Source organism: Mycteria americana, chromosome 12 (genome assembly GCF_035582795.1).
Source record: "Mycteria americana isolate JAX WOST 10 ecotype Jacksonville Zoo and Gardens chromosome 12, USCA_MyAme_1.0, whole genome shotgun sequence".
Lineage (NCBI taxonomy): Eukaryota > Metazoa > Chordata > Aves > Ciconiiformes > Ciconiidae > Mycteria > Mycteria americana.
In genome coordinates, this window is record NC_134376.1 from 13,276,385 (window position 1) to 13,295,670 (window position 19,286).

Sequence of the window (19,286 nt, forward strand, 5' to 3'; positions counted from 1 at the left end):
TAACAACCCATGCTATCTTTTGACCCTTTCTGTTTCTTCCTTTCTCTTGCTCTTTCTTCTGCTACTTCTGCACACACAAATTTCCTTCATGTTTCTTTCATACCAACCTTAATACTTCTCTTGCAAAGTTCTATAATCTGATTCTCCCAAACGTCTAGAATCCCATCTCTTACCTCAGCATGAACCTCTGAGGAACTAAGAAAGCAATGCCTCTTTTTAGTACGAGTAAGACACATCTGGGTAGTTCCTATCATCCTGAGAACAAGTCTCGCTGAGAACTAGCTTTATTACCAAGCAGTTAACAAGACTGTTCAGTGTAACAGCTTGTTTTAGTGACAAAGTGTAAGTTAACACTTTTCCTTGTAGGAGTAGGGGTTGTGACAGCAATAGACAGAATTTTTAGTCAGTAAACACATATCCCTTATGAGAAGACAAATTCTTCAAATACTGCTTTTGATCACCAAAACCAATTTGCTGTTATCGTGGAGATATGTATAGGCAGCTGCTATTACAAGAGTGTTTTTCTTTTGAGAAATTGTGGTGGGTTAACCTTGGCTGGCTTTCAGGTGCCTACGAAGATGCTCTCTCACTCCCCCTCATCAGCAAGACAGGGGGAGAAAAGACAAAAAACTTGTGGGTCAAGATAAGGACAGTGAGATTGCTCACCAATTACCATCATGGGCAAAACACACTTGACTTGGGGAAGACTAATTTAACTTATTGCCAATTCAAAATAGAGTAGGTTAGTGAGAAATAAAAACAAAACTACAACCACCTTCCCCCTACCCTCCGTTTTTCCCAGGCTCAACTTAACTCCTGACTCTTCTACCTCCTCTCCCCCCCTGAGCAGCACAGTGAGATGGTGACTGGGGGTTGTGGTCAGTCCATAACACTTCATCTCTGCTGCTCCTTCCTCCTCAAGCTGTTCCCTTGCTCCAGCGTGGGGTCTCTCCCATGGTATACACTCCTTCACAAACCGCTCCAGTGTGAGTCCTCTCCATGAACAGTCCATGAGGAGCAGATTGTTCCAGCGTGGGTCCCCCACAGGCCACAGGTCCTGCCAGAAAACGTGCTCCTGCGTGGGCTTCTCTCCATGGGCCACAGCTCCTGCCAGGAGCCTGCTCCAAGTGTGGGCTCTCCGTGGGGTACAGCTTCATTCAGGGCATATCCACCAGCTCCAGGGCGGGGTCTTCCTCAGGCTGCAGTGTGCATATCTGCTCTGATGTGGTCCTCCATGGGCTGCAGGGGGACAACCTGCTTCACCATGGTCATCTTCATAGGCTGCAGGGGAATCTCTGCTCTGGCACCTGGAGCACTTCCTCCCACTCCTTCTTCATTGACCTTGGTGTCTGCAGGGTTGTTTCTCTCATGTTTTTCTCACTCCTCCCTCTCACAGCTGCTGCACAGCATTTTTTACCCTTTCTTAAATATTGTATCACAGAGGCACCACCAGCATTACTGATTGGCTCAGCTTTGGACAGTGGAAGGTCCATTCTGGAGCTGGCTAGAAATGGCTCTGTCCAACATGATCCACCTGATGCATCTGATCCAGCTCCTGGTCTCTACTCACAGAAGCCACCCCTGCAGCCCCCCACTACCAAAAGCTTGACAGGTAAACCCAATACAGCAATGGATACAGTTTTGTGATTCCACAGAATTATCTTCTCCTTAAAGTTACCTAAATTAAGTTACATAGTTACACCTCAGGCATTAAGTTTAGGGTGATGCTGAGAAGTAAATTAAAATATTTTTCTCTTTTACCTTTGCTATAATTGTGGTTTTCTTCTGTTAGATCGATCACTTCAAGTTTTCGTTCCTTCATTTCACTCTAATAAAACAATACAGAATTTCACTGGAAGGCTTCTCTTTTATCAAGTATCTCCAAGACTACTTAACAATTAGCAGAATGGAACACTATCTGTTAGCTTAGATTTCTTACAATAAAAGAAAATTCTTGTAAAAATGCAAAATTATAGAGCCAGGCATAGTAGAAATTCAAGTAAGTAAAAGCAATACTTGATGGTTCACAACAATCTATTTGCAACATCATCTAATTGTTTGAGGACACTTTCTAGTACAATCAGACCTAGTACCAGATACACCAATAATAAATTTTTTCTTTGATATTCTTACGGAAAATAGTTACTCAGTTCATCAACTTAATAAACCATTAAACACCATATTTTTGTAGCAGTTTTTACACAAATTTAGACCAACAAAGTTTTGTCTACTCCCCCCTTCCATCAAAAAAACCCCACAGTTAACTTTTTCCCATTGACTGAGCTGCTGCCACCTATATAATTGCACTGACTTAATACACTGGGAGGAAAGGGGTTATGAAAAACATTTCAGTCCCAACATGATCTCTAGATTCCTCTGAGGATGTATAGATTACCATGGTAAAAGACATGCTCCTCAGGACTTGGATTTTTGCAATTATCTATGATTATTTTCCCCAAGCAATCAAAAAATTTCAGAGATGGACTATTCAGAACCAAAACTGCTCAAAAAGCATTCTGAACACATACTAACACAAATGTGTCCTTTCAAATGGGAAAGCATTAGCTTAGTTTTGTTTAAGGGACCAAAAAGCAAGCTTGACTAAGCTGTCAGTGCTGGGAGAGACAGGCCTATTTTTTTCTTTAAATATTCACCTTCTATCCAAAATGAAGAATAAATAAAGCTGAATAAGTGCTTACAAAACTACGATAGTTCAAGATCGACCAACATCCCTTCCCCTCTCATTTGCTCAACTTCCTGTGCCCTGCAACCTAATTATTTCTGTGGCTTTCCATGCAATACAATCATTCAGGAGACAAGGTCTCCATTTCCAAGGGGAAAAGCAGCATTACATTTCATCATCACTTTTCACATCATTCTTTTCCCTGTAATTTCACCTTTAAGAAGGTGATAGAACAATAATAAAAGCAAGAGGTATGACAGTCCACATACCTACATTCTGTGTTCATGTTTCCCCAAATCTAAGCACCTATAATAGTAACTCAAAAGCAAGGATATTGAAGCAGTCTATGTACCATCAACAATTGGTTTTATTTGAAGAAAACATGAAAAATATCTTTAGTTTATTTTTTACCTGAACTGTTGCTGACATTTCTGCTTGTGTAGACATTTGATTATTTGAAATAGCTGTAACACAATTTTCACAGAAGTTTAAAATATGTAAACGGGCTTTATCTAAAAGTCTTAATTTACACTGTGACAATACTTTTTAATCGTTGTGAGAGCAGGACAATATACCAATCCCCCCTCCTAAAACACAGGGGACAATAGTCTTATGGAAATGACAGACTCACCAAGAATGCTCAGTGTTGCCTCTGTGTAAGAAGCAACTATCTAGCAAGTCAACTCAACCTGCCCAGAATTGTCTTAGAGGGGTTCTAAATATCAAAGACGTCTCTGTAAGGAAGTAGTGTGAGAAAGTGTGCATTCTGAGATGCTATTCAAGATTTTGTGGGCTAGCATTTCTCTAGAAGTTTTTTTCCCAGTAAATTAGTCCGATTGCAATGAAGAAAATATGGGGGTAGAGAGGACAAACAGCCTGCTGTGTATTGCTCTTGATTAAAGGGTGATACTTATTTCCTTTAAGCAGCAACTGCTATCAGAATGAGGAAAGAGCTGCTCACCACTTTGTCGCTACATTATTTATATGACAGAGTCAAGTTTGGTAAAAAAATTAGTGTTTCTACCATTTTAAAATATCTATTAAGTTACAATAACTTGATTTAAAAAAAAAAAAAATTAATCCTCTCCTCTTTCTATGCTATTCCCTGAAAAGAATGTTGTAATAATAAAACAGTGGGTTGGATGTATAAAACTTTTCATTAGTGCACCTCATACTAGACTTTTAATTGTTTTAATGTAAACATTTTAAAAATAATGCAACTCTACAGATAGACATCTTGATAAAGTGAAAGCATGCTAATGTATCAATTAAAAAAACACACACAAAGATCTGGCACGTCTGTAAGCATTTCAGAATCACAATTTGATTTTAATGACATTTAAACAAAAAAGACATGAGTAGCTGGCAATATTCTAGATGTACTTTGTATATTCTGTAGTAAATTCATTAGCATGCATGTATTCAACATTAAATTTCAATACCTGAATTATTTGCAGTTGCTGAATTTTGGTTTTCCACGGAGACCAGGATGACTTCATCAGAACTGATAAAACAAAAAATACATAAAACTTGTTTGGAGATATACAAGAATGAATTGTTTTCCAAAAAAAGCATTAAAAACAGCTACACAAATATATCAACCATTAAAAGTTGAACTCATTGATTAAGACGTAATTCAAAAAACAAAATAATGGCACAGTAAACAAACTTTAATAACCCACTTAATAAATTATGGCACTGAGAAAAAATTTTAAATCCATTCAACTTACTAACTTGTGCATTGCCACATTTTACTGTTTAACAGTGGAATATGCTATGCATCAGGAACATTCATATTCTAGACATCTTTATAGAAATAAACCCTATTTGTTTCCATCTTAGTAAAGCAACAAAGTTACTCTGTTTGCTTTATGAAAATAGGGGCACACATTAATTGTACTACATTTCTGTGCTCTCTAAACTGTAACCATCAATGACTCACATTACCCAAATTTCACGATCTTGGCAATTTCATGATCTCAAACGACATAACAAATGGCACTACTGAGGTACATTTTGAGATCTACTGAGGTACATTTTGTTATCTCAGGTCCAGGGTCATTTAATACTCAAAAATATCAATAGATGCCTTTAGGCATACTGAAACTTATACATGCTAATAGGTTGATTTTATAGTGTGGATGGTAAATTAATTCCTGCAGACTTTATATATGTATTAATGGCTAAGCCAATCCAGTTGATCTGAGGTGTAAAACATCTGTCTAAGATTAGAGGGACTAGAAACATATGAAGCGTAATTGTAGTCGGAGAAAAAGGTAAAATCAACGAAGGGGACATTTGTTTGACATTTGCACTGCCCATATTGTGGTACACTTGTCTAGGCTTTCCTAATGCTGGCGATCAGGATATTGTAAGTAGAGGAAATTTTAAGTACCCAGGATGCGTTAGATCTACTGCATCTGTTTTGATCAAAAGAACAGCAATTTAACACAGTAGACTCACTGTAGAAGATTTCCCCAAAAGAAACAAGGGAATCCTAGCCACATTTTGTGATAGTTGCAAGCACACAAATGCCAGCTCTTATCTTCTTTCCTCTGGATAACCTGTTGTTGATTACTGGTTATGATTAAGAAACTTATAACCAAACTGCTTGAGATCCATCAAATTAGTGTTTTGGATCTTATTCGTATTCAATTATAAACCAACAAATTTTCTTTGCTGATTTCCTTTTTTCCATAAGCAAAAATTAATTTGGATATTCAGAAAATAAAAACCAAATGAATACATTTTTCTGTAAAATAATAAAAAACTCCCAACTTGAAGTGAACATACTGAAAAATAATGCTGATTACTACCTTCCAGAGCAAGCTAAGAAATATTGTGCATGCTTTGAGCAATGTAAACTTGACTTCGCAATGAAACCCCAAGGCTGAAGATACAAACCTGGTGTCAGCCATGAAAATGTCAGCCATGTGTGGTCCTGTGCTAAAAGGACTTTCACCCATCACCTGGACATACAGACCATACTGTCACACTTTCCCAGTCCCATATCACTCAGTTGCACATTCATAAATCATTGCTTTTTGCAAACAGCAGCCAAATAATTGGCAAGTTATATGCAATAATACATACAATCCCTTTTATTCATGGTTCCTACTAAACCTCTTACATGCCTATCCATCACTATGAGTGAGACCTGTGAACAGGGCATAGTGACTGCAAACACTCAGAAAAACTTGAAACTACCATGAGAAGGGAGCATTAAATTAAAAATTGCAGGTGGACTGTAATCATATATAAGATTCCATACTATTCCAGTTACACAGAATACAGTGGATTTATTGCCAGATTAAATAAAGCAACAAAACAACATCATATAGCAGGTAAGTGGCTTCTTCACAAGCTTGAAAGCCAGATTCCAGCTAAACAACAAGAATTCCTGCAGCTTGCACAGCATTTTTTTCAGTACCCACCTTGCTTGTGCACTTTAAAAAATTTTGTTACATTTCTGATTTGGAACAAAAAATATTTGATAAATGGTAGTAAAATCCAGACACAGAAAAATCCAAGTACAACTGATTTCTGTTTGCTTACAAAATTTCCTCAGGAAAGAAGTTCTGTGATAACCTGTCTCTCATTTTTTACAGTATTAATAATGTCTTTGTTTTACATCATCTTGCAGCTATTTACTTACAGGATCATAACAACAATAACCAAGGGTCTGATCAAATCTCTCTCGGTACTACAGAGTAAGTGGAAAATATAAGAAAAAGAAGGCAGTACATAAAATATCTGTTTAAGGAAATAAAAATGAGTCTATGCACAAGAAATAACATTTTTGTTTTAAAACCAATTATTTTGGTTTTGTCTGTATAGAGGCCAAAGTAAGTTATTACTTTCTTACTAGTTGGTGCAGAAAAATCCCATTGGATAACACAGAAGAAGAAAAATAAAAGGTGGACATCTGGTCTCCAACCTTTCCACTGCAGGGAGCTGGATATAAGACAGGAGCAAGACACTGCAAGTGGTGGATGAGGTGTATTGCTCCAGAGGTGACACTCAACTATGCAACAAGTGCCAGAGGATGGGTGCAAACCTCAGTCTCAGAAGACAGAAATAAACCCAAACTCTTTGCTAGCTCTGTGAGGGAGCATCTGAAGATTTCTTTTTTTTTTCCCCTGCACATGTTCATGGCTTCAAACTGAGGACTTAGGGGGAGCTTCTGCAGGTTGCACACAACATACATACATGTGAAAAGTATTGTAACTGGTGGAATGCTGACATGAACATCAAATTAAACTACTTTAGGAAATTACTTAGAAAATGTTGTTTAGAATTCCATTTAATGTTATTTAGTATATACTGACTTAAAATTTCATAATAAATAAAAGTATTTCTCTGGAATCTGGATTTCTCTCATTCTAGAAGTGTCCCAATAATGGAAATAGGATTTGTGATGTTCATCGGTTTACATTTTCCTATTAAGAAGTTACCTGGAAGATTTTTCCTTCCACGACCACTAAAATACCTTTACAGAGATTTTCTTTTCCTGTCATTCAGTAAGAAATCAGCACCCTCACAGATCTTGAAACACTTTAAGAATTGGTCATCTAGCTTCAGCTGCAATGATAAGCTGGAGATACCAGCAATAGCACTGGACACCTAACAAGAGTTGAGTTTAAATCCAACTATTAGTATTTAACTGCCAATAAAAAAGTTGAGAGAAAGAGTAAATTTTCTCATAAATGCTTTAAAGCAATATAAGAACATTAACTACATTTTACTATTCAACTCTAGATACATACCTTATATATTCTGAAACATGTGCTGAAGTGAAACCAGTGTAAGGTGATAGCAAAAGTGTATTTGAGGAACCCGTTGGTATATTTATGACATCAGGACAGAAAGCAGAGGGTTCAAGCTGGTTTAGTACTGTATTTTTATAGTCTGCACTTGGAAGCACTGTCTGACAAAGGAGGAAACAAATAGCACATTGTCATAAAACCTACAGTAGAAACCTGGTCATATTTGCAAAAAGTGCTGAAGTAATCAAGGTGTACTTAAACACAACAGCAAAAGAAAATCACATTAAATCCACAGTAATACCAAAGCACTTTTTTTTTTCCTTCAAGCTTAACTTGTTTTTAAAGACCTCAAACACTTATTTAAATTTTGAGGCTTGTAAGCATCTTACTTGCCTTATCTTGTTTTATGCTTCGTTTAAAGTTTTCAGGAAAAGGCCAAGAAGATATGAAACTAATTTTGTAAAACATGTGAAAGCCTTTAACAAAAAGACAAGATTGCATGTTTGTCACATGCAATTCTTTTATATGTTTAGATGTGAAAGAACAAAAAGACTTAGACTGCAAAGACTTCTTTTAAACAAGCATATTTCTGTAAAAGTGAGATTTTTTCATGAAATATACAGTCAACATGAAACAGGAGGCTGACAGTTCACAGAACTCCTTCTTCCATAAAATTAGCTAAAAGAATTTCAGCACAACAAAATACGATCATGCTAAGGACATGAGAAATTCCTGTTCTTCGTAAAAATCAAATGTCCCCACAAAAAAACATGTTTTGTCATCTTATCATTTTAGTACTAATGTATCAATACCTCCCATGAAAAATGCTCATGTATTAATAGCTATGTTACTAACATTTTCATTTACTCTATCATATTTTCAGTTTCACTGCCTAAGGAAGTGGTCTTCAACTTGCAGTTCATGGCCCCTATGCAACTGGTGGACTATAGCTCAATGGCTGATGAAAGGTAACTCAAAGAGGCAAGTATGCTGTAAGAAGCTTTAACTTTGTAATAAAGAGGTCTGACCCTTCACTGGAAAAATTCCAGTGGCTCCCCAATAGGACAAGATCAAAGCAAAAGTTGCCAACACATGTAGTGTCTGTGCCCTCTTTTGAGTTTGTTTAATCATGATAAGTGAAAAGAACTAACTATGTTGTAGTCTAAAACTGAAAACAAACAAATTCTCAAAAGATCAACCAATTTAAGAGCTCTATATAGATTTTTTCTGTTCTTAATGCAAGCAACCACAATGTAGCTGTCAAAGTCACCAGGTTTCAGTGTAAACATCCACAGTCATCTATTAGTTTACAGCTAGGCATTAATGCCTATATTAGCATATGCACCTGCATCATACCTGATGAACAGCCATTTTTGAGAACACTTCCTCCTGAAATGCTATCACAGCATTAATACGTCTCTCAAGTTTTGATACTTTCTTCTGCAACAGAAAAGAAACGCAGCATGGGTTAAGAAACAATTAGAGTTCACCTGAAATAAGGAAGCTATATATTATTATCATATGAAGAGTAGACAGTGAAACAATTGCAATGAACAAAGGCTAAAAATAGAACTATTATTAACTTATCTTTATGTCACACAAGATGAAAAGATTGCATACTTTTGAGGTCTTTCTCTAAGGTAGCATAGTAGTCATATTTGATACACATTCAAAATATTCACACTTATGCAAAGAAACTTACTAGGAATGTTTTAGCTATTTCTTCGTGGTTTTTTTTGCATTGTACTTGTTCAACTCTTCTATTTAAACTTTCTAGTTTTTGATTAAAGAAGTCATTATTTAAAATATCCATCTGCTCACCAAGCATGAGTTTGATCTATAATAAAGAAAAGCTGTGTTTCAAATCTAAAAATCTAAAAACATCGAAATTACTATACAAACACAGTGCTAAATTTAAATTTAGCTAAGTTTCAGGAGAGTAGGGTCATTTTCTTTCTATTGTTTATATAGCATTTCTGGCAGGTACAAAACATAGAATTTTGTACCTTGGCACTCTCCATTGGACTTAACTCATTTTGCATACAAGAGGTGTCAAAACATATCTACCTTCTAAAAGTTAAAGAGGTAAAATTAGTATGTTTATATTAATCACTACCAGTGTACTAGTATAGCTTTAAACATTTTTTTAAACGTTTATGATTCCTCTACATACAAAATTTAGGATTTTACTTTCTACAGGACTGATGATCAAAAATTGCTGAGAGGCAAGATCTCTGCTTTCAAGCAGAGAGTATTCATGAGCAAGTGAAGATTGTTATCCTGAGAAATAAAACTATTCTTAATGACTATATAAACATGAATAATTAGATTTTAAATAAATTATAAATAATTTTAATTATTCCTGTTAAAATTATTTGTTCATTTTACACATCAGGACAGGTCTTCCTGATACCAACTACCAGGAAAAAATGTCCCTATAAGTTGGACTGAGAGTGTATCTTAATGTCAGGAAAATAAAGATTTTACAAACAAGTAATGGATTTCCTAGAAAAAAAAGCTTCCATTAAAAAACTTATAAATTCCTGATCATTATTCTCTACATGGAGTACTTGTTTTCTGCCCCTGTGATAAAAAGAAATTGCCAAACTCATTCCTTTGCTTTAAGGATTTTATTGAATTGCTTCTGCTTTTTTTGCAACAATACAATGCTTCCCTTTTCTTTACAAAAAGCAAAAGAGCAAAGAAAGCGTTTAGCTTCTTTAATTCTCTTAATTAAAATATTTATTTCCTATTCTACCTGATAATTGCTAAAATGTTGAGGCTTTTAAAATACTCTCAGTCATAATGCCTTGAACAAAGTATTGTCTTGGGTCCCAGTTTGAAAGAGAAATCTCTCTGTCTCCAAGACAGATATTGATCAACAATAGATACTGATGTGCTGCTCAATATGAAAGATACTTATGCTGATGACACTCATAGCACCAGATTTTTCACTCTTGATGGTCATTCACTGAAGCCATTAGTTGAGAACTAACTATAGTTTTCCTATACATCTGTTCTTTCTCCCTCTTTTCCCTCCTTCAGATATTCTCCTACATTTATCAGTCTTTCCAGTTCCAATGCAGACAGGAGGAAGCTTTGTACTAGTAGATATTTCTGTCAAATGAAGGACTAAATATCTCTTAAATTCCCCTTCTCCCAAGGACTTCTGGCATCTAATCAATGAATTCAGTAGCACCTGCATTCTCATGTGTATGTATGCATGTGTACGAATATTTCTTTCCAATCCTGCTGATGGCCAGAACTTCTAATTTTTCACCCAAGTCCGGCTCCTCATCCCTTCCTACTAGCACCAAACATTACCTGTGTCCACAGCCCCTCGGTACTTTCCTCCCACCTTTCTACCCAAAAGTACCTCTGTGTACTGACCACTGGAATCATAGGGGTAACACACTTTGGGAATCACCAGACTGAAAGTTGAATTTCATTTTCATGGAAAAAAGTGCTGGAATTCAAATGCTTCAGTGACATACAGCAGTCATAATGATGCTCTAAGCAGGATAAAATAGTTGAACTATTGGAGTTCAAGTCACATGTTATAATATTTTTCCATGTGACAATATATTTCATGAAAATTCCCAGAAAATAATAAAATCATACTTCCCACTGAACACAGTGGGAGTATTACAGCAATTTCAAGACAGCTGATCAGTGTTTAATTGTTAGTTCTTTGACTTAGAAATTTGTTCAGGACCAACTGAATATAAGTTGCAGTTTTTCTCTTAACTGAAGCTGCATAAAGGATTCAGAGTTCTCCAATCCACCTTAGACACTATGCTTCTTATTCTAGGTCTCAAACAGTAGCAGCTGATAAAGAAATATTCCCTTAAAGTGGAAAGGAACTAAAGGAGAATTTTCAGATTTTGTCCACAAATGGAAAAGGAAATCATTATCCCTCTGAGTAATTCCTCCTGTTTCTATCTTCTGGAGGGAGCATAAGTCCATATTGTCTAAAGCAAATTATCAAATGCAGGAGCAAACTTGCAGTCTGACACACTTTCAAAAAGTTATAGTCAGATCCACTCACAAAGCAAATGTTACTTCACCTAAAACATGCAAGAATTGGATGCATTCACGTGTAAATTTTGTCTCACGTAGCAATCAAAATATTTTAAATTTTGGATAAGTAGAGAATGCATTCAAAATAACTTCAGTATTTTCTCCCCTCCAAACACGCATTTGTATTCTCCCTAGAAAGACAGTTACCAACATTGCTAATCTAAATCATCAGTCCTCCCCACAAATATAGCTTAAGTTATAAACAGGGTGATCCTATCTGTTTTAAAACACATATAAAACAACAATTCAAACATTCAAATCACTGCACATTACCTTTCCCAAAAGACTTTGTTCCTTTTTTGACATTGTACAAATACTCTTTGTCTTGATTTCATCAGAAATCTTAATACATTTACGCTGGGTATTTTCTTTGCTTACTGAGCTTACCCTCTTCCTTTGAGCGCTTCCTGAGGAAACAAAAAGGCCACCATCAACCTTCCAAACTTCTTTCTACATTACAATATAAATAATTATAACTGAGGGCAGTGGAGGGAGGAGTTGTATCATTCAAATCACTGATGTTCCTCCTTAAATACACTGCAGCAGTTTGGTCTTGAACTAGAGTTAGGACATAGTATTTTGTGCAAAAAGAAACAGAAACCAAAAACTCAGGCAAAACCGTGGAGAGGGGGAAGGGAGGGACAGAAACAAGATCAGGTTGCTGCTATTAATTTTCTCCCTACTAAACTTTATTAGAGATACTTATTGAGAGCTATTTTACTCTCTTCCGTTTTTTTTTCCAGTGACAACATGCTCTCTACCTTGAGACAAGCAAATAAAAGACGACTATGCTTTTTCTGCTGAAATAACATTGAGAGATGCCTGAAGGCTTTTCCTACCCTATTCTGGGCCAGTGCCCCTCATCGCTCTTTTACCTAAGAGCTTTTTGACACATCATGGAAAGCCTGTTCCCAGGATTAGGGATTCTTTAAGCCTTAATCAATTGAGAAGCTGGCCTCAGACTGGCCTCAGAGGCATGTCAGAACCATCACCATTTTAGAAACACTCTTTCTTACCACTAGCAAATGAAATGTCTCTCCTCCTACCCTTCTTTTTACTAAAATGAAAAATGACATAGAGGAAATTATTCTCTAGGGGTTTTAATGCGGTAATACTTTGTAGTCAAGGAAGAATCTTGCACCTGCGACTTAAAGATTGTACTTATCTTGCCCAAAAGAACAGTATTCCTGATCATTTACTTGACCATGCTGCTATACAAATTTAACAAGTATTTTATGACTGTACAAGAGGTGTTTTGCACCACAACCAAGCAGAGCAGGGTATTTCTGTTTCGCTCCACTGATCATCACTCAAGCAGTAGCACAAGCAGTAGATGCAGTTATTGAAGTAACCAATAGGGCTGGAACTAACTCCCCACCCTTGAACAATGTAAAAGCCAATGAGCTGAATATGAATAGGCTAGTAAAGACATTGGCCTCAAAGAAAGTTTGAATTTCTACTCATTTAGAAATGTAACTAAGCTACCATTACAATACAAAAGGTGGAAAACTTAACATTAAGATACAGAGCACTACTAAGCAGTCAAACACAACCAAAACAAGGTCATTAGGATGGCATATAACAAATACCTTTCAAATGATTGAGAAAACAATTGAATTAGCTACCTATACTTTAATTTAATTTAAACAGTAACTTTCAAAGCACTCAGCAATAGAACAGGGTAACTACGAAATTCAGTGACTATTCCATCCTAGCAAGTTTCCCCTTAAAACAAGCATACAGTTTTTCGTATCCATGAAATATGAACTACTCAACACAGTACAAAGTGCTAAAAGGTACTTCATAGGCATTTCAAAGATTCAAGAGAAAAAAAACTATTCTGAATTTATAAAATGGTAACTAATGTATGACAAAATAGCATTTATTTATTTCAACTCAAAATCCATGTGAGTTTGCAGGAAGCATGCTTATTTGCAGTTCTTATTGAAAGCTGTATTACACTTTTTAAGCTATGAAGTGTGATTTTTTTAAGACAATGAAAAGTTAAACAAAGCAATGATTAAGAATATCTTCATTCTGTAGGCCATCAGTGGTTGGAAACCACTTCCCTCTTCCCCACTCCACCAACAAAACCTTGCCTGTTCCACCTCTAACAGCTAGGCTTGTACGATTGTCTTTTACAGTAATACTTTTCTATTGTCACTTATTTTAGGCAGTTTACAGAAAGAAAACTCTCTTGTCTATATGAGAGAGGAGAGAGTCTCTCTAATTGTAAATCTGAAGAAGAAAAAGGAACAATCTTCCTCCTAACTGTAAACATCCGGGAACTTGACTCTTAAGGATGCTTCCACACATTCTACAAGTACACCATTATTTCAGCTAATTAATGTCTCCATACTGGAGCAACAGTTCCCCCGCTGTGCTACTTGGTACATAGCTAAGCATAAATCATGGTTACTTTTTAAACATTTACCCTAGTTAGGAAATAGCGATTTGCATAAGCCAGAACATCTGCAGGAATTAGTTTTAACAAACCCTTTTTTTTTTTTCCCAGGGGAAGAGAAATGAATGGAGGAGTATTTAGGTGTTTTGGTTTTCACCACCTGCCTTTCCTCCTCCCCTCCCTGCCCCCCCCATATTTGACTTGTATCCTAACAGTGAATGAAATAACTCTCCACTGATAATTTCCTAATAATATGCATTTTAACGCCACAGTTCACAATAATGTTTTCAGAGGCTCTTAAGAAGAATCAAGACTAGTTGTATGTGGACAAAAATAAGGAACTAGTAATCATTCCAAATTTAAAGTTACTGTTAAAGCTTTTTTGAAGTTAACTATTAAGGTTTTTGAAAGGGACCAAAGTCATCATTGGCATCTTTGAAAAGAGGTGTTTTGCTTAGGTCTATTCCCTTATACATAAACACAGTATTACTGAAACAGAAATTAGAAACAAAGCTTACAGCCAGTTACAATACAAAATAAAAGCAAAGTTGAGAAAACTGCTTTGGTTTTACCTCAAACCTCCAAACTAATCTGTAAACATTTTATTCACTCCACTGTTGTTTCTGATTTGCTTTGATATATTTTATGCAAAGTTGTTAACAATAAAAGATGTGAAATACCTGCTAAACCCTGTTAGGGTTAGTGTTCTATCATAGACGTGAAAAAAGGTACCAATTCAATACAGTCCTTACAACTGGAAGTCCCAAATCCAACAACTCCTTCTGCCTAGGAAACCCTAAACCTGACTTGGTAAGTTAGTTGCTGATGCTTGAACACAATTTATCCTGACCTATGCATTCAGAATAGGTCAAGATATTTCATGATGTTAGGTAAAATGATTCTTAAGAAAATGGCACAAATATTCCCATAGCATAGGTTGGTTAAAGGGTAGAGAATTTCAAATAATAAACTACAGTAATTTGTTCAGCATAGAAAGCGTTCACTTAAAGGGCATACTTTTGGAAGTGTGGACTTTCTGATCTCATATTTCTCTAGGGAAAAAAACCCATGAAAAATAATTGTTCTGGAATTAGTTTATAACTGTATTTTTCTTGACTTATTCTTAGACTCACACAATGTATCCAGCAACATAATTTCATCATTTTCAAAAATATTTGAACTGTCATTTCCACCCAACAGTTTACCCCCCCCCCCCCAGCAGTTTTTCTGTCTCTTGTAGTCTTCATGGGAGCAACTAAGCCAGCAAAATCTTCTTTTTCCTTTTTTGAGGCATCTATTTCATGTATTTTTTTAACATTGGAATTAATTTTTCATTCCAGATTTTGTTCCACGTTTTGTGCTCATCTTTTGTAGGGTAGTAATGGCATTGTTAGTTTCCTTAGCCTTACTATCCCTGTCAATTGCAGCCTCCATAGTAGCACTCTCTCTCATGTGATCAATGGGCAGTCACCTCAGACTCAAGCAAAAATGCACTTCAACTGGTGCTGATGGTGGAATGGTTACATCATTACATCTTTTATGAATTATATATTTTAAACATTTAAAAGTTGGTTTGCATCTGAATTTTTGTTGCAAATTATCTCAGGCACAGGATTTTGACACTCTTTTTGAGTAATATTTTGATCAACATTCACACCAAAAGAACATTCTGTGTTAGCCACTGTTCTGACTGTTGGTCAGAACACCGGTGGTGTTTTTCAGTTAGCACTGAAGGCACATTTGATTCAAAGAACACTTTTCTTTTGACATAATCCTTACTTTTGCAGATTATATCTAAGGTACTTGGCTGAAGAGAATGATCTTTAGTTTGCAAGCCATACAAAATCTCCTCCTCTGTTGAAGTATTCTTTATTTTATTCAGCTTTTCTACTTGCTTTCTATTACTTAGAGCCATGGATTTTTTTGTGCTCAAACATTTATGTGAATACTCCATCTTTTGTGCCCTACAACAAAGAACTAGATTTTAAAACCAAACACATGGAGTAACTCTTATCTCATGTCTTTATTTTTTATGGTTTTGCAAATGCACAATATTTTATAAAACATTTATTACGGCAGTTTATTAAATCCTATTTTAAATATCTCTTCTTGTTTCAGAGCATGAAAACACCGTCATCAAGCTGTCATCCCTAACAAAGTAAGTGTTCCTCACATTAGATTTAGACATGACAATGGACGTAACACTAAACAAAATGCAAAGAGCTACCACTAACAGTGCCCAATGCTGTTTTTTCAGACTTCTCAGTCATATGCAGGTCAGCATAGAACACTCACTAGTTGTGCTGGAAAACCTTTGTTCATAGTACAGATAAATATGTGATTGATAGAAACTCATGGCTGTATTGGTTCCATTGCTTCCACTTCAGCTAGTTAAAAATACTCTCAACAGGGTTTATCTGTCATCTCACTTTCAAAGGTAAATAGGCACCTGTTTCTCATCTTCTGAAGCCCCTATCTCTGCAGTCCAGCTGGATTAAATTCTGTTTTCCACATGATTCAACACAAAATGACTGAGAAGTTGGGAAGACAAAGATAAGCATTCAGGGCTGCTTAGTGTTCACTAGGTCACTTGCTCATTCCCCAGCCCACGGTATGATAAATGATACCTGTATTATCCCTGGCAAGCATTTGTCAAAACTCTCAACACCAGCTGAAATTCTACAACCACCCCAACACGTTTCAGTTGCCACAAGTTTACGCTTCACAAATAACTGGAAATTTAAACCTGTTACTTCCCATCCTATCCTCCAGGACCATTAAGTTATTCCCTCCATCTGCACAGAATCCCCCTTATATAATTGAAGATTAATGTTTCATCCAGTCTTCCATTTTTCAATGTATTCAGTATTTTCTTGGAGGTCATATTTTCCAGACACTTCTAAATATTCTCATTTTTCTCGTATGGATGTGTGCCACTTCCAGTGCATCCTCTTGAAATGCAGTGAGGTAAACTGTGAGGTAACATCTTAGCAACACTGAAAAAAATTTAAGGATTTCCTCTATTTCTTCCACAGTTTTCAGATTTTCCATCACATGCTATACCCACACTGGTTTTGCAAATTGCGCAAAAGGAGAGATCCCAGCCTCCTCAGACAACTAAAATGGATTGGCTTTTGGCCTCAGAGCTAGCAGATTCTGAACCAGACCACACCTACACTGCAAAACAAGTTGATTGAGCTCTTTTCTAGACCCCGTGCAGTGCGTTTTTGGGGAAGATGAGTCCATTTACGGCTTTACAGAAATGGCAAGGTGGAGTCAATCTGTCAGAAGGCCTGCATGTCCCATGCTGAGGGGTTACGATGAGGATGTTGGACTAGGTGACCTCCTGAGGCCATTCCAACCTGAATTATTCTATGATTCTATCCTATATGCTTAAGTCCTATTCTATACAGTCTATATCCATGCTGTTTAGACCAGGTCTGTGAAGAAATCATTATGTGTTCAATGTGAACAATGCAAAGTAAATCAGGGTTTGGGAATGGGAGTGAAGAAAGACAAGCCAAACTGATCATGTGAACACACTTTTTCTACAACTGCAACTAACATCACAGCATTTCAGCCAATCATCCTCCCTAGCCTTGCTCTCCCTGCATTCCTTCATTCATAGAATCATAGAATCATTTAGGTTGAAAAAGACCTTTAAGATCATCAAGTCCAACCGTTAACCTAGCACTGCCAAATCCACCACTAAACCACATCCCAAAGCACCATATCTACATGTCTTTTAAATACCGTCCCAAAGCACCATATCTACATGTCTTTTAAATACCTCTGGGGGTGGTGACTCAACCACTTCCCTGGGCAGCCTGTTCCAATGCTTGACAACCCTTTTGGTGAAGAAATTTTTCCTAATATCCAACCTAAACCTCCCCTGCAGCAACTTGAGGCCATTTCCTCTTGTCCTTTGTTTCCTTTCTGCTGTGTAGTCAGCAAGATTTTACTAAAAACATCTGAACAGTGCTTGTTCAGTCTCTGATGCAAATACCATAGCTTCTGACAAAGAAAAGCAAAATAAGTGAATTGCATGCTTTTCCCCTTGACAACTTTTCCCCCACCCACTGTCACCATTTCACCAGTTTTCCAGTATTCAGAGACTCTTGTCATCTCAACCCGTATCTGAAATTCACATTTAAAGATACCTATTTCAGTTACAGGTGTTTTATTTTTTATGAAAATCACACATAACACTTACATACTAGTACATTATTCACCTTTATACAGAAATAGCTATGCTTCCTCATGCTGATGTGACCACATCGACTTCAGGAGTTTGTTACAAGTCAGTTGCAACAAAAGTTTTGGGTACTTACAAGAGCTTACTGGTATAAATTTAGCTCTCATGCCATAACCTTTTTTGACAGCATGGTCATAGCTCACCATAAAGCAGCAAACCTTGCTTCTGCTCCCTGCCCGTGCTCCCCATCTCTCACTGCCCTCAGTGTCCCCTGCCCCAGTGTCTCGGCAGGTGCCAAAATCCCTCCTTGGCCCAGGCGAGGCGGCCAGCCCAGGAGATGCTTCTCCTCTTCCCCTTTGCCCGGGGGCAAACGGGAGGCAGGGCTGAGGCAGGAGAACGGGCCCAGCCCCGGCGGAGAGGCGGGGCAGGAAGGGCCGAGCCCAGAGCGGGCTGCAGGCGTTGCTCCATGGCGCTGGGGACCGCGCCAGTCTCCCGGGTTGTGACAGGAAACCACGGGCTCACTCTCCTCCGCTCCCCCGCCCTTGACCGCCCGAGGAAGCCCGCTGTGGCCAGGCCGGCCGGGCCGCCCCGACCACTCACCAGCGGGAGAAGCGGAGCTGTCCCGAGCTGCTCCCTCAGCCCCGCGCCGCCGCGGCAGCCGCCCGCGGGAGAACCGGCGCTGCCGGGTGGCGGCTCCCACCCTTAGCGCTCACGGGCGTCTTCCGCAGGGCAGGAGGAGGGGAAAGGCGGCGAGGAACCCCCCCGCCAGCCAGAGGGGTCTGCCCCGGGCCTTCCCCTTCGCTTGCGGGGAGGGATCCCGCCGGCTCCCGCGTGAAGCGGTGAGGCGCCAAAGCGGCCCCGAGCGGCCGGTACAGCGTGAGGGGCGGCCGCGGCCTGAGGAGCCGCGCTCGCGCGCGGCGCCGCTCCCGCCGGTGGCCGTCCTTCGCCCCTGCCCACGCGGCCTGGCGCTTCCCGCCGCGACCGCCAGCCCCGCGGCGGGGCGGGGGCTGGGGCCGGGCCCTCATCGCCACCGGCGCCCAGGTGTCGCGACTCCAGCGATTTCCCCAGGCAGCCTCATGACCGATTGGTTACAAACTCGAGCTTTACTGTAGCCATAGACATTACTTCTTACCTGTAAGAATTAATTATTAAAATGTC

General features: G+C 38.2%; 1 long non-coding RNA gene across 1 annotated transcript; it reads right to left on the reverse strand.

The window, feature by feature from the left end:
• Positions 1-3,103: 3,103 nt before the first annotated feature.
• LOC142416227 (uncharacterized) lies at positions 3,104-18,878 on the reverse strand. Its single transcript, XR_012777659.1, has 4 exons — positions 18,729-18,878; positions 8,806-8,889; positions 4,126-4,187; positions 3,104-3,147 (listed from the first exon to the last, which is right to left on the reverse strand). It is a non-coding gene; the product is annotated as an uncharacterized LOC142416227 (long non-coding RNA).
• Between the last annotated feature and the right edge of the window lie 408 nt (positions 18,879-19,286).